Source organism: Tamandua tetradactyla, chromosome 16 (genome assembly GCF_023851605.1).
Source record: "Tamandua tetradactyla isolate mTamTet1 chromosome 16, mTamTet1.pri, whole genome shotgun sequence".
NCBI lineage: Eukaryota > Metazoa > Chordata > Mammalia > Pilosa > Myrmecophagidae > Tamandua > Tamandua tetradactyla.
In genome coordinates this window covers 30,712,423-30,729,117 of record NC_135342.1, presented here as the reverse complement: position 1 = coordinate 30,729,117, position 16,695 = coordinate 30,712,423, and the positions used below count along the sequence as shown (strand labels likewise).

At 40.2% G+C, this 16,695-nt stretch overlaps 1 long non-coding RNA gene across 1 annotated transcript in view; it reads right to left on the bottom strand.

The window, feature by feature from the left end:
* Positions 1-10,934: 10,934 nt before the first annotated feature.
* LOC143660238 (uncharacterized) overlaps positions 10,935-16,695 on the bottom strand; it is a 67,973-nt gene continuing 62,212 nt past the window's right edge. Inside the window, exon 3 of the long non-coding RNA XR_013163889.1 lies at positions 10,935-11,129. This is a non-coding gene — a long non-coding RNA (uncharacterized LOC143660238). The remainder of the gene's footprint in view (positions 11,130-16,695) is intronic.

The following is a 16,695-nucleotide window of genomic DNA, read 5'->3' as shown; positions in this document are numbered from 1 at the left end:
TGGGGTCAGATGTGGCCCAGCTACTCAGGTCAGCTCTTGCCCAGAGCTGGGGGCGTGACTGGGGACTGTGTGCATGTGCAGCTCTGGGAGGACTGTAAACTGATGTACATGGGCACAGAGCTCGGGGGTTGGGTGGGGTGGAGTTGCACAACTGTATGGACTGGTGGCAGGTGTAGGCTGGGTATGGAGGTATGTGTCCACAGTCTTTACATGCTGGCAACTGCCTGCAGGGGGCAGGAAGGGGCAAAAAAGGCTCCAGAAGGGTGGAGCAGGACTGCACTTTTGCTGGAGAAATGGGTTAGGCTGGGGCAGTTGTGCATGTGCTTGGGTTGGTGTGCAGGCGGGTATTGGCATTGAAGGTTGGCAGGGCAGGGGCACTTGGAGTGGGGGGGGCAGTTGATGAGGTTCAGGTACGTGGATTGTGGGGTGAATGGCAGGTGATGGGGCTGCACCAGTGAGGGTAGTGGGTTCAAGGAAGCCAGCTTGGCTTACTTCCTAATCTCTGTCTCCCTGTCCGTGCACTCCTGAGGACTCCGGGATTCCACGTTAGGCTGTTTCCACCTCCAGATGGTCTCCAGTTCTCCACTTCTCAGTTCCTCAGTTTTTGCAACCAGGGCCTCCCTATGTAATTGCAGAAGACCCTCCCAGGTCACTTACATCCTGGAATTGCCGTCTCAGTTTCCATCCCGTCCCTTCTCTAACTGTATTCTGCCATCTTTCTGGAACTCCCCTCCAAAACTATTTTCTTAATGATATTAAAATGAAAATTGCATTTTTAACTCACTCTCCCACAAATACACAAGAGAATTTTTCAAAGTCCATATGTCTGCCTTCTGTTAGACCAGGCATCAACAAGATGTACAAAAACATAAATCAATGCCACTATGCTTGCTAAATTTTTTGAAAGTATGATTATTTCATAAAAACGTTATTTTATATTAACATGTAATGGATAGATTAAGGCAAGATGGCGGCTTGGTGAGGGGTATAATTTAGTTCATCCTCTAGAGCAGCTAGCTAGTAAATAGCGAGGAACATCAGGTCAGCTGGGGCCACATCATTGACCAGACACACAGCGTACACTAGTCTGGACAAGCTGGATTGGCTGTAACCCCACACAGAACTGTAAGTTCCCCAAGCCATAGAAGTCTGCAGCTGTCCCCAACAGGCACAGCAGCCTGGTTCCCCCTGGGGAAAGAAAACAGACTTTACTAGCAGCAGGGGCTTAGCGCACCCAAGCTCCAATTGCAGAATTAATTAACAAATTCTGATTACTGAAAATAGGCCCCCAGCTCAGATAAATCAGGAATAAGAGCTAAAGTTACTAGGGGGATCTGCCCCGGCAAAGAAGGGCAGGGCTGATGGCAAAAAAAAAAAAAAAAAAAAAAAAGGAAGAGGCTTTTTGGATTGGACAGCACAAAATACTTGAAAAGGGCTGGACCCTAAAAACAAGGGTGGAGGGGCTCATAGAGCCTGGAGATACATGAGCAACATACAAACTTAAGCTCTTGATTAACAAACCCAAGGAACAGGAGTCCTTCTCTGAAAAAAAATCTTTTTTTCTTTATTTCTACTACATAACAGCTCATTAGCTAGAACTGCAAGGCTTCTCAGGTTCCAACTGCCCAGGCAAGGGCTGAATTAAGCTTGCCTGAGGGACAAAGTGACTGGTCAGGTGAAAGGAGTTACTTACCCGGAGGCTGTGCCTTCTGTAGGAGAGGGGTAGGGTCCAGCTAAGGTGAAATCCCTCCCTTAAGAAATTGAGGCCCCAGGGACTGGAAAACAGAAGCAATTAATATCAACCTACAACCTCACCTCAGTCTCAACCACGCCCCCAGCAGAGACAGTCTGCTAAAGTTAAAGGCACTGCATCACTTTATGCTGGTGGGAAGCCACAGGCAGACAAGCCCCACATACTGTGCAGGATGGGAAAAACACAGAATCTAGAGACTTTATAGGAAAGTCTATCAACCTGCTGGGTCTCATCTTCAGAGAAAACTGATGCAGGTGACTTGTTCCTCCTGAGTAGAAGCCAGTCTGGTCTGGGGAAATCTGACTGGGGTCTATAATATCTGAGTAGACCCTCCTAAAAAAAAGGCTCCATATAGGCCGGGCAGGAAACAGAAAAACAAGAACTGAAAAATTCTGATCAGTTAAATAAAACTTATGCTAAAGGTCTAGAATAAGCTGAACTGAATGTCAAAGAACAAATAGAGAACAAAGTCATCCAGCTTGACAATCTTAGGTAAAAGAGTAGTAACGATCTCCAGAATAAACTAATTAAGGAAATCAATTGTCTAGATGCCAACAAAAAACAACATATAGTGGACTGATGGTTATTACAATTTTAAAATAAATCAGTACAGATTTAATGTCTTCAAGATTCATCCAAATCACTTTGAATATCAATAGTCCGTTACCTCTAATTGTTGAGTAGTATTTCCTAGTATGGACTAGCCCATTTGTTTATTCATTCTCCCATTAAAGAACATTTGGGCTATTTCCAGTTTGGAGCCAAGTATGTACAGACCTGCTGTGAACATTTGTGCACAGGTTTTTTGGTGAACATAAGTGTTCCTTTCTCTAGGGTAAATATTTAGGAGAGGGACTGCTGTATAATATGATTAAATTTCTGTTTAACCTTTTAAGTCACCACAGATCTGTTTGCTAGAGTGCCTGTACCATTTGGCATTCCTTCTAGAAACATATGAGAGACCCACTTGTTCTGCATCCTTGTCAGCACTTGAAAATTTTTATTTTAGCCATTCTGATTAGTGTATACTGGTCTGGGAGCCATTCTTGATGTCCTCTCCTTAACTGCCCATATTCAATTCAGCATCAAGTCCTGCTGCTTCTACCTTCAGAAGATAGCTTGTATAAATCTGCTTCTCTCCAACTCCACAACCATTATTTATCACATGGATTACTATGAAAGTTTCTAACCTGGTCTTTCTACTTGTCCCAATCACCATTCGTTCATACCACGGTCAGAGGAACTTTGAGGAACATAAATTGGATCATGTCACTGTCCTGACTAAAAACCTTCAATGGCTTTCCCCTCCCAATCCCCATCGTGGTCTACGAGGCCCTGCCCATCAGACCCTGCCTCTTTTCTCTCTCCTCATTCTCATCCCTCCAGTAGCCTGACTCTCTCTGTTTCTCAAGCAGGCCAATTTCCCCATCTCTGCACAGTCACCACAATGCTGTATCTGACCAGTTTAATTCGTTCTTTCAGGTTTCTCTCCAATGTCACTTTTTAGAGAGGCTTTCCCTGATCACTCAATCTCAAGTCCTCATTGATGTCATCTCACATTGTATTTATGACAATCTCACTTACATATCTCTGTTTTCATTTGTTTAATATATAACTCCTCCTACTAGATTGGGAAGCCCATGAATGCAGTCATCATGCCTACTTTATTCATTATCACATACCAAAGTGCCGAAAACAGCACCTAGCAAACAGTAGTCATTAGGTATGGAATAAACAGATGAATGAATATTAAGTATCTCAAATTTTTCACTATTACAATTAATGCTACAAGGAACATCCTTTTACATAAATGACTGTGTACTTTATACTTCCTAAAAGTGGGACTGCAGTATTAAAGGGTATTGGGGATTGAATAATGTCTCCCACAAAAGCCATGTTCAGGTCCTAGCCCTGGTCCTGGGGTTTGAGCCCATAGGTAAATCAGAACTGTGAAGACGTTATTGTCAAGGTATGGCCACAGTGAATGAGGTTGGGCCTTAATCCAATATGGTTTAAGTCCTTATAAGAAAAGGAAATTGGCTACAGAAATAGCAGCCACTGGGAACAGCTAGATGATTGAGGTCAGTGGAACCCAGAAAAGAGAAGAAGATGCCGCAATACGTGTTGCCATGTGACAGAAAAGCCATGGATCAAAGATCACCAGTAGTCAGTCCCAGAATGCTACAGACTTCAAGGAAAAAGCATCACCTTGCTTATGCCTCAATTTTGGACTTCTTCTAGCCTCAAAACCATAAGTCAAGAAATTGATGTTGTTTAAGTCAATACCTAGTATAGTATTTGTTTTAGCAGCTAGGAAACTAAAACAAAGGGTATGCACATTTCAAATTTTAATAAATAAAGACAAATTACCTTCCCCAGCTGAATCAACCCTTACTCTCTCACAGTCTGTAAGAGTGCCCTAATATCACAACCCTGCCACTGAGGGAAAATATCAGTATTTTAATTTTTGAAAATTTTATATTTAAAATTTAGTGTCTCAAAAATATTTTAATTCCAAGAATAAAAGGTGAGGCAGAAAATCTTTGCATATTGTTTATAGGTATTTGCATTTCTTCTCATACTCCTATTATATTGTCTTTTTTCTTATTTTATTTGCAGGGGTAGTTTGAATATTAGGACACAAACCTTTATTGTTCATATATGTAGAAATTAGTGCTGTTTTACTTTGCTAATGGCAGTTTTCCATAGCTCTATTTTTTATGTGCTTAAATTTGTTATTTCTTTGATGACTTTCAGGTTTTATGTCATGCTAAGATAGGCTTTCTCATTTTCAAGATTTAAACAAATTTTCTTATATCATACTTATATAACTTTTATATTTTTTAAAAATACATTGGATCTAAAATACCTGGATTCTAGTTTTATCATCTAATTATAAATCTTCCAAATGGATAGTTAATGGTTCCAACATTATTTACTGAATAGGCCATCATTTCCCACACTAATTTACAATGGACTTGGATCACCTAAGTAGAAAGAAATCTCAAAACATAGATTAAAATAACAAGATTGTCATTATTAATCAATAATTTTAGAAAATTAATAAAGGATTCAAAGTATCCAGTACTGGAAAAAGTGCATAGAAACGAGCATTTTTATATATAGTTGGTGGAAATATAAACTGCTGAACATTTCCAGAAAGGTAATATGGAAATATCTGTCAAAACTGTAAAAGCATATCTCTGCCTCAGCAATTACATAATTAGAAATCCATCTAAATAATAGATATCTGTTTAAATATATCCCATAAATATAGCCATGAAACTATGAAAATGGACCTTAAATGGCTGCAAAAATTTTAGGACAGACATAAAGCAAAACACCAAGTAACCATTAGAAAGAATGCAGTAGATCTGTATGTACTGACACCAAAAGATCATCAAGGCATAATATGAAGTGAAAATAGAGTTTCAGAAATATATATATATATATATATTCCATTTATGCACACATTAAAAAAATCATATTCTAGTAATATATACACAACCTAAAATTTAACCCTTTAACCATATTCAAACATACAATTCATAATGCCATTTCAGTTACAGTGTTGTGCTATCATCAACACCATCCACTACTAAAGCTTTTCCACCACTGCAAACAGAAATTCTGTACCAATTAAGCATTAACTTCCCATTTTCCTACCAAGTCACGGCCCCTGGTGACCTGTATTATTATTCTACTTTCTGACTCTTACAAATTTGCTTATTCCAATAATTTCATAGCATTGGAATCATATAATATTTATCCTTTTGCATCTAGCTTATTTCAGTCAACATGTTATTGCATTTATCAAAATTTCATTTCCTTTTATTGCTGAATAATAATATTCCATTGTATGTGCATACCACATTTTGTTTCTCCATTTATTGGCTGATGGACACTTGGGTTGCTTCCACATCTGGGTAACTGTGAACAATGCCACCGTGAACACTGATGTGCAAATAACTGTTCAAGTTCCTGCTTTCATTTATTTTGGGTATATATCTAGAAGCAGGGTTCTATACTTCACTTTCTGAGGAACTGCCACACTTTGCCACAGCAGCTGCACCATTTTACATGCCCACGAACAATGAACAAGGGTTCCTCTTTTTCCATGTCCTCTCTAAAACTTATTTTCTTTTATTTAGTAGCTATTCTATTAAGCATGCAATGGTATTTCATAGTGGCTATGATTTGCATTTGCCTAATGGCTGATAATGTTGAACATCTTTTCAGGTGCTTTTGGCTTTTTGGCTATTTGTATATCTTATTTTGATGAGGTCCCATTTATCTATTTTATGTTTGTTGCTCATGCTATAGGTGTGAAGTCTAAGAAATTATTGCCCAAAACAAATTCCTGAACATGCTTGTCTATGTTTACTTCTAGGAGTTTTATATGTTTGGTTCTTACATTTAGATCTTTGATCCACATTGAGTTAATTTTTGTATATGATATGAGGTAAGATCTACTTTCCTTCTCTTCCATGTGGATATTCAGTTTTCCCAGAACCATTTATTGAAGAGACTATTTTTCCCATGACATGGCACCCTTGTCAAAAATCATTTGGCTATAGATATGAGGGTTTATTTCTGAACTCTCAATTTGATTCCATTAGTCTCTATATCTGTGTGTGTGCCATTACCACACCATTTTGATTACTGTCATTTTGTAATAAATTTTAGAATAAGGAAGTGTAAGTCCTCCAACTTTGTTTTTCTTTTTAAAATGATTTTCACTATTTGGGACCTCTTACTTTCCACATAAATCTGATGATGGGCCTTTTCATTTCTGCAAAGAAGGAATCTTGAATGGGATTGCACTGAATCTGTAAATCACTTTGGATAGAATTCACATCTTAATAATATTTAGTCTTCCAATCCATGAACAAGCATATCCTTCATTCATTTAGGTCTTCTTTGACTGCTTTTAGGAGTGCTTTTAAGAGTGTTGTAGTTTTCCATGAGTCGTCTGTATCCTTGGTTAAATTTATTCCTAGATACTTTATTTTTTCTAGTTTGTATATAAATGATTTTTTTTCTTGATTTCTTCTTCATATTGTTTATTTCATGTATAGAAACACTGCTGATTTTTGCATGTTGATCTTGTATCCTGCCACTTTGTTGAATTTGTTTATTAGTTCTAATAGCTTTGTTGTGGATTTTCAAGATTTTCTATATATAATCGTGTTATATGAAAATAGGAAAAGTTTAACTTCTTCCTTTCATATTTGGATGCCTTTTATTTCTTTTTCTTGTTTAGTCACTCCGGCTAGAACCTCCACTAAAATGCTGAATAACGTTGGTGACAGTGGGCATCCTGATCTTAGAAGGAACATTTTCCATCTTTTAATACTGAGCATGATGTTATTTTTCATATATACCTTTATCACGTTCAGGAAGTTTCCTTCTATTCAGAGTTTTTAAAGTGTTTTTATCAAATGTCTTTTCTGTGTCAATTGAGATGATTATATGGGTTTTTTTTACCTTCTTTTTATTAATATGGTATATTACATTAATTGATTTTCTTATGTCGAACAGCCCTGGCATAACTGGTTTAAATTCCACTTGATCTCTTTTAAGGTGCTTTTGGATTCAGTTTGCTAATATTATGTGGAGGATTTCTGAAGCTATATTTCTAAGATATATTGATTGATAGTTTTCTTCTCATGTGGTATCTTTATCTGGTCTTGGTAATAGGGTAATGTTGGCATCATCGAATGAATCAGGGGAGTCTTCTCACGTCTTTAATTTTTGTAAGAGTTCAATCAGGATAGCAGTCAATTCTTCTTAGAATGTTTGGTAAAATTCACCATTGAAGCCATCTGACCTTGGGCTTTTCTTTGTTGGAATGTTTTTGATAACTCATTCAATTTCTTTACTAGTTATTGGTCTGTTGAGATCTTCTATTTCTTCTTGAGCCAATGTTGGTAGTTTGTTTCTAGGAATTTATCCATTTAATCTAGGTTATCTAATTTGTTGGTGTACAGTTGCTAATAGTATCCTCTTATAATCCTTTTTATTTGTGTGCAGATGTTAGTAATTTACTCCATTTCATTACTGATTATAGTTACTTGCATCCTCCCTTTTGTTTCTTTGTTAGTTTAGCTAAAGGTTTGTCAATGTTATTGATCTTTTCAAAGAACCAACTTTTGGTTTTATTGATTTTCTCTATTTTTTTATTTTTCATTTCATTTTTCTCCACTCCAACCTTGGTTATTTCCTTTCATTTGCCTTCTTTGGGTTTAGTTTGTCCTTCTGTTTCTATGTTCTACAGTTGTGTGGTTAGATCTTTGAGATCTTTCTTCTCTTTTAATGTAAGCATTTAGAGCTATAAATTTCCCTCTCAGCACTGCCTTTGCTGCATCCTATAAGTTTGGGTAAGTTGTATTTTCATTTTCATTTGCCTCAAGATCTAAATTCCTTTGTGATTTTTTTATTTAACCCACTAGTTGTTGAAGAGTGCACTGTTTAATTTCCACATATCTGAATTTTCCAGTTCTCTCTCTGCTATTGATTTCTAGCTTCATTTTGCTGTAGTCAGGGAAGATATATTGCATGATTCCAATGTTTTTTAATTTATTGAGATTTGTTTTGTGATCTAACATATGGTCTACCTGGAGAATGATGCATGTGCACTAGAGAAGAATGTGCATTCTGCTTCTGTTGGGTGAAGTGTTCTACATATATCTGTTAGAGCTAGTTGGTTTAGAGTATTATTAAAGTCTTCTATTTCCTTATTGAGCTTCTTTCTAGGTGTTCTACCCATTATTGAACATTGTATATTAAAGTCTCCTACTATTAATGTAGAACTGTCTATTTTTCCCTTCAAATCTGTCAATATCTGTTTCATGGGGATCTGCTGTTAGGTGCACATATGGACCATAATTTCCCTGTTTTTTTGTCTTGTAATTTGTTGTTGTATATTGTACAGTTTAATTTAATTGCTTAAATTTGTATATAGCTAGTGCTATGACAAAGATGTCCTTGTGTGCCAGAGTTAATGAAAACAAACCTATTCTGAAAACATTCTTCACAGTTTTTGCAAATTGGCTCTACACTGGGTGTTCTTCCTCAGAGTCCTCTCTCGTTTTTAAGTCTGGATATCTGGTGGATCATGGTCTTAGGAATTCCCCATCTATAAGAATTCAAATGCCCCCCTCTACTCCCTATGTATTAAACATTTTCCCCTTCTTGGATTCTCCGTTGTCTGACTTAAAGCAGATAATCCTTTCCCCAGGACTCTTTGACTTAATTGTTTTTAACACTATTTTAGCCATCTGCAAACAGCTTGTGACTGCTGGTCAAGTTCTGGGAAGGTGAGTTCCAGATATGCTTCCTGGTTCAGTCATTCAGACTGCCACTCAGAGATTGGCACTGACGTACAACTACCCCAGTATGCACACAGGAGTTACTGTGTACCCTGGAACACAGCCACGGACCCAGAGATAGCTCCATACCACACTGAGGAGGGGCTGAGGGAGAGGCCAGCAAAGAAACCACAAGCTTCTCTTACTGTTTTTAAAGCTGTGTTTTCTTGATTTAGCCCTCATCCAGTTACTGCAATGCCCCTGTAAGTGTTTTTCAGAATTTTGAAGAAGATGGCTGTGCCAGTTTTTGTTAGTTGTTCAAAGATTCTGTGGGGGAAGAACACCCTGAAGCATCTTATGCTTGGTTGACTGGAAGCAAGAATCCATTTATGCACTTTTAATAAATATACATTTGTATATGCACATACATGTGTATAAACAAAATAGTGGATACCTCTAAGAAGGGAGAAATGACAAGAAGTGAAGTGGCATTTCACATTTTACTTCTGTATTGTTGGGCTCCTTTACAATAAGAAGATATTCATATATTATTATGTATTTTTTAGATAAAGAAATCATAATGGAAGAACATTCACCACCTGAGTTCTGGCCAAGCTAAAACAACTAAATGGCACAGAGATTCAGTTTGCCTGAAAACTCACCAGGTTGCTGTGAGGTTAGCTGGGATAATGTGGGTAAACCATTTAACACATTCAGGCCTCTGAGTGCCCACCCTGAGAGCCCGAGATGCTTAAGCCACCCAGTCCTCAAAGCTCATGAATTGAAAGCAGGAGGAGTGTTTTCCCTACGAAAAACTGAGGAAGGTGTCACCAGAAGATGGATGAAAAAGAGCAGGGCAGGATATCAAGAAGGGACCCTAAGGTAGGCAAACACTGAGAGGTATACGGGAGGGACTCATTACCCACCACGTGGGCCAGCATATGCCTTTGGACACTGCCATTTCTCCCACTCATATAACATAGAAAAAGTACGTCAAAGGGTGAAGATCAGGATAACCGCACCCAGACAGAGTCCTGTCTGACCTGTGTCCTGTGAACATGTCACATATAATTATTCACAATAAGCTCAAAACACAGTCTCACTATACTCGTCTCTGGGCACCCCCTCAAAAACAGGCACAGGATTTTCTCCAAGTTAGAGGTCTAGGAATTACTGAATGGAATAGCAGCAGCATTTGAAGCACTAACAGCTTGACATCCTCTGAGGAGGAGTTCTTATCACAACAGCCAGAGAGCAGATTTTTAAAATAACTTAAAAAAAAAAAAAAAAAGAGAAAAAAAAAAGAGAAAAAAAAAAAAAATAGAGTAGTACCAAGGTTGTCCCTATAGTAACCAGGAGTTGACTTACAAGTCTCCTTCCATGGAGGAGAAGAGACAAAGTTATAACTAGCACACCAGGAATTGTTCAAAACTCTGATCTTCCTGAGGCCTATATTACATATGTGAATGTTATTCTTCTTGTAGGTGTAGTGAAAAAGAGAGAGACTGTTGCACTAGGCTTTTAAGTTATCTGGCAGGTAATTTGTACAACAAATAAGCAGAGTTAGTGGAATGCTTTGCAAATTTGCAAAGATTTTTCTGGTGGATTATCTCTTTAACTTGTAAAGTAATCCTGAGATGTAGACAGTATTCTTTTTTTACAGGTGACAGCCCTGACGATCATGTTTGTGGTGAATTCAGGGTATAAAAAAGAACCATAGCTATGTTAGTTTTAGCCAAGAACAACTGATAGATACCAAGTATCTCCATATCCTGAATTAATGGGAGTTGTTAGACCATTTATGCAGAAAATGCTAAGACTCTGGAAACTGATTGTGTCAGCATTAGTTCAAGCCAAATTAAGATGCTTGAAGTGGAAGAAGCAGATAGTGAGGTCTGCTTTGGGAGAGAGTTGTAAGTGCACTGTGTTCTAACACCAGCAGGAAAAAGAAGGAATGTTTTCCACTCACCCATCAGATGCACAATCGAGGAACCTCAAAGAAACCACTGAGGGGATGTAGCATGTTCCTGAAGTTTGAAGGACACAGGACTGGTGTCAGATGCCTGCTGGGAGAAATCAAAACATAAGAGACTCACTTGAGCTTGTGAGCAAACAGGACAGAGGGTTACATTAAGAGTGAGCTTAGCAGTGGGACAAAAGAGTGTGGTTCCCCTGAACCAGGTAAGGGCCCCTTACTGAGGAGCCAGCCTGGAGTTATTTTATAAATAATTCCATGCAAGGGTCAGCCTATAGGAGCAATGTAATCCCACAGAGAGGATGTCAGGGGCTGAGAATGAGTCAAATGTAGTCAAGCAGAAGAAAACTGCCAACATCCAAGAGAAATGCAGAGGAAGGTCCCTCCTGGGGAGGACGAAGAAACTGTAATAGGTCCCCAGGGGAGAAAGTCAACTCTAGAAGTCTGCCCAACCCAGAGGGCATCACCAACAGGTCACAGCCCTACCAATCCAGCTTTATATTTGCTGTCCCTAGCAACTTCTTGCTACCCATAGGATGGGCCTTTAGATGGGTCCAAAGTAGCAACTGAGGAGTGGGAAAGGAAATGAAATGAAGTGGAACAAAGAAAAAGAAATCCAACCATGCCCCTCCCCCTTCTAAGTAGGCTGTGAGTCTGAGGTATTGCAGAGCTGGAGGAGGGAGAAACACAGCTTATATAAAAGTTTGGAATTTTGATATTACACTGGCCAGGAGCTATGTGATTATTAGACTGGCCTGGACTTTTTACCATCTAGGAGGGCCTAAAGAAGCCATGCAAGCTCAAGGAAGAAGGGGTATGAGGGAAGAATAACGTTGGCTTTTGCTAGTCCAGCTAGTTCAATAAAGAAGTAACATTTTATTTTCAATGGTCTCAGGATGCAGTGGTTTGCCTCTTGGCATTTAGTGTCTGCACAACATCTAATGCAGCTCTTGACTGCTGTCTGAATGACCACTGAGCCTGGTTCCCCACAAGACCAGAATGGGAAGGGAGGAGCTGTTGACCAAGGCTGGATCCTGTCCTCAGGAGCAATGCTGCAGATGCTGCATCACAGACTGGGAACATCTGCCCACACCAGACCCCACTGCAGCATTGGTCTGGAGGGCATCTGGGCCAGGCCTCAGAATTACACTTCTGACATTATTCTCAAATGAGATATCTTGACAGCACCCAACTAGAAACCCGTGGCCCATTTTGAGCTCTACACTGTAAAGAATTCTGTGGGAAAAAAAAATCCTATAATTATTTTGTGAGCAGTACATTTACATTTTAAAATTTCATTTTAAGAATGCTTCTCTGTTATTATAAATATTTAAAAGGCACAACAGGGTGGGCCACAGTGGCTCAGCAGGCAGAGTTCTCGCCTGCCATGCTGGAGACCTGGGGTCAATTCCTGGTGCCTGCCCATGCAAAAAAATAAAGAGGCATTACAATTGTGATAATCCCATTTTAGCATTTTGTCATTCTTTTTTTCATATACTGGGAACCTAAAAAAAAATGGAAGTGGCCTGGGCTGTCCTGACCTCTGAGAGACCCTACTATATCACATTGCATCCACCTCCACAGAAGTATCTCAAGTAAAAGAGGGAGCGAGATTAATAGGAGATGAGGATAAAAAGTTTCAGAGGCAGGAAGCTGACACAGCAGAACCTGTAGGTCATCATAAGGTCTTTGGCTTTAATCAGACAGATGGGGAGCCACTGTATGATTCTGAGTAGAGGAGGGATGTGACCTACTTAAGTTTTGTTTTTTGTTTTTTGTATGCTGAATGGCAGAGTCACATTTCATTATTTTTCCATGTGAGTATCTCGTTATTGCAGCACCATTTGTTGAACTTTTGTTTGTTTGTTTCGCTTGCTGGTTTGTTTCTTGGGAAGTAGATGGACAAGATGTTGAACCTGAGTTTCCTGCATGGCAGGCAAGAATTCTACCACTGAACTATCCCTGCAGCCCCTTAAGGAATCATTCTGGCTGCTGTATGAGAACAGACTGAACGATGCAACAATAGATGCAAAGGGCTGGACAAGGGATTACTAAGGCTCATAGGAGAGAGATGATGGTGGTGGCCTGAACCAGGGTAGGAGCAGTGGATGTGGGCAGAAGTGGTTGAATTTGGAACATATTTTGAGAACAAAGTGGAAAGGATTTGCTGATGGAGTAAATGTCAGAGAAAAAGAAGAGTTAAAGCTGTCTCTCAGGTGTTTGGCCTGAGCAACTGGAAGGATGGGATGGCAAAGCAGGTGTAACCTGGGGTCTCACTTCTGAGATGGTGAAGTGAGGGACTGGAGAGGCAGCAGCTGGTGGCAGCAGATGAGGTTTCTCTATCTGAGACTGTTGGGGTGATTTCAAAGGGGCACAGTTGAACTACAGGGGGCTGTACTCTACAGGAAGCCCAGTTTAAAGGGAAATGAGAACAGGGACTAACTTGGCCCCAGTTCCCTGATTGGGTCTGTGTTTCTACTTTCTCTTTGCTTCCCCTGTTAGTTCATGCTGCTGCCTTTATAGCTTTACTTATGGCTGGTGCTACCTGGAGAGCTCTAGGTTCCCTTTCATTTTAAAATGCCTCGTAGTCATTCCATCTTCAGGGTCCCCATATTTGACTTTCAACTTATCTGCTGTGGCTGGATGTGAAGAGAGCAGTGAGGCTCTGTTCTGTGTGGGTTTCTATTGTCAAGACATCAGGAGGACCATGACCCAGAGGGCGGGGTCGGGGTGGGCAGGTTGTCCAGTTCTGATTGGCTGCAGCAGCTTATCGGGACCACATTAAACACCAGAGATAAGATCAAAGGATGAGACATGCAAGGTCAAATGAGTTCAATCTCAAATCAGCACTTTCAAGCCCACAGCCATGCCCTCTTGCATGGCCCACAAAGCCGAGTAACCTGACCTCATCCTCAGAGCCCAGCCACACCGGCCTCCTTCTGGTTCTTCCACACAGTAAGCTTGTTCCCACCACAGAACCTTAGTATTCACTGTCCTCCCTGGGATGCTCCTCACAAGACTGACTCCTCCGCTCAAAAATCCCTTTTCAGCCCAGGTCTTTCCCAACAGCTCTATCTAAAAAGTGCCCCATGACAGTCTCTCTCTGGATTTCCCTATTTTACTTCCTTCCCAGGACCTATCACTAGAAATTACCTGTTCATTTGTTGACTTCTTCACTATCTTTCTTGTTCACACATGTACCCAGGCCTTGAGCTGTCCCTGGCACAGAGTGAGACCTGGGATAGTTGAAGAATGGGAGGGGGTATGGCTGTGAAAAGTGAAGTGCTATGGGGAGAAACCTCCCATGAATAATATCTTGTCAGTCTATCTGAATGATCACTTAATCATGTGAGACTTGATTCGCTACACTGTCCATTCCCATGATACAGCAGTGTATGAGCTCCATAAAGCCTTATGATTCTACAAACCAACTTAGTCTGAATTCCCCCTTCAGCTCCAGTGACTTGAGGGATCCAGGACCAAGGTTGTCTCAATACTCATTATGTGGATGACAGAATGGCAATAAAAGGAGGAAAGCAAAACAAAACAGAACAAAAAAACCTAGATTCTGACCTCAAAGGCAGGTCAAGCAATCTCCTTCTTGTATTATCCACTAACAAGCTCTTCAGGGCACATTTAACCATCACCCTTTCACTCCACAAGCATTTGGGTGCCTGCTTGTGCTGGTCTGAATCTGTTGTGTACATCAGAAAAGCCAAGTTCTCTAATCCTCATTCAATATTATTGGATGAGATTTTTTTATTCTTTCCATGGAGATGTGTCTCCACCTATTCAAGGTGAAGTTGATTACTGGTGTCCTTTAAGAGGGAACTATTTTGAAAAAAGCTTTAGAACCAGCAGAGTCCACACAGCCAGAGATCTTTGGAGATGCAGGACGAGAACACCCTTGGGGAATCCTTATCAAATAAGAAGCCAGGAGAGAAAGCCAGCAGACGTTGCCACGTACCTTTTCAGCTTATAGAGGTGTTCTGGACCCTCTGAATCATCACCTTTCTTGAATCAAGGTATTTTTCCCTGGATGCCTTAGTTTGGACATTTTCACGGCCTTCAAACTGTAAACTTATAACTTAATAAATTCCCCTTTCTAAAAGACATTCCATTTCTGGTATATTGCATTCTGGTAGCTTTTGCAAACTAAAAACTGCTATATGGGTTAGGTTCTTTCCAAGGGCAAATTTCAAAATGGTCACCTCTAGAAGAACTAATCTTACCCAAACTCAACACTAACAGGTGAGAAGGGACGGGATTACCCAAGGAGGCAATGCCCTTTTCTAAGGGTGAAGGGAAGGGAGGCACTATTGAGAGACACTAAGGTCTTGGGAACTGCTCAGGGTCCTACTGGAAGAGAGAATTCTGCAATTCTGTTTCTGGCCTAGGAATCAGTTCTATGGAGCTGGGCATGGGGATTGGAAAAAGAGGCCCCTCCCCAGCATTTTAGGATTATGGGAGCATCCCCGTCTCGCAATCTTCACCTTTCTGTTGCTCAATCAAATGTCAATAGTAAAATGGCACAAATTAACTTGGTAGAGACCAAAGGTGTATCAAGCATGTGTATAAAACATCCCAAACTACTTTCTAGGTGCCCATTTTAGTATGGGCACCATGTGAGCTGGGGAGGGTCAGCCAGCAGGAATAGAAAGAGATACTGGTTTGAAGAGAGAGGTCCAGGAGAGAAGAGCTAACTAATAAGAGATACTTTCTGGAGAAAAATTGTGACTGAGGGGCACTCCTCTTAAGTCAAGTTGAAAGAAAGAGATCAGATAACCCATGGCAAGATACACATGCCCTGAGGAGAGACAAAGGCATCCCTAGCATCTCCATAGCTTTGCTCATCTATCTCAAAAGCACCACCAGGGATGAGAGAGCAACACAGACCCTGTACAGGTTGGGGCGAAAACAATAGTGAGAAGAGAAGATGGCCCCAGGCAAGGCCCTTGTCCTTGGAGAGGGAATGAATGGGAAGAAAGACCCAGAACATGGCCTTTTTAAAAGATGTTCCATTTCTGGTATATTGCATTCTGCATGGTCTCTGGGAGAAGCTGAATTCGTCATTTCACCGACTTGATTGAATGTATATTTCTGCTAAGACTCTTTTAATGCATTACAGCAAATCAGCTTGGTAGAGGTTTTTCTGTCAACACAGTAGCACTCTGAGGTTTGAAAGCAGAAATGTTGAACTACATTTGCCCCAGTCTGTGATACAAATGGCTAATACGCTACATACACACAATCTCCTATTTGAGATACGTTTGCACAATCCTATGATAAAGACATTCCAAAGTTGAAAAAAAAAAGTGCCTCCCTGGCAGCCACTTGGACACAGGTATTTTGCTGGATTGTTTGCACCGTGTTCATAATTTGTGAGAATTGACCTGAAGGACCACAGGAAGTCAGGCAATGATTGAGTTATGAACCAACTTCAGCTGAACTTCCTGGAAAGAGAACAAGAAACTGACAAGGTCAGGAGGCTTACGAGGAAAGACGGAGGCAAAGCAAGTGAAGAACAGAGGGAAGAAGAAGCTGACATGTGCAGATTTATTTGGAATAACTGTTCATGGAAAAAAAAACAAAATAGATTACTAGAAATGGGAAGAAGACTGAAAGGAACTGTGTGATTTGGATTCTGGGAGAGAGAG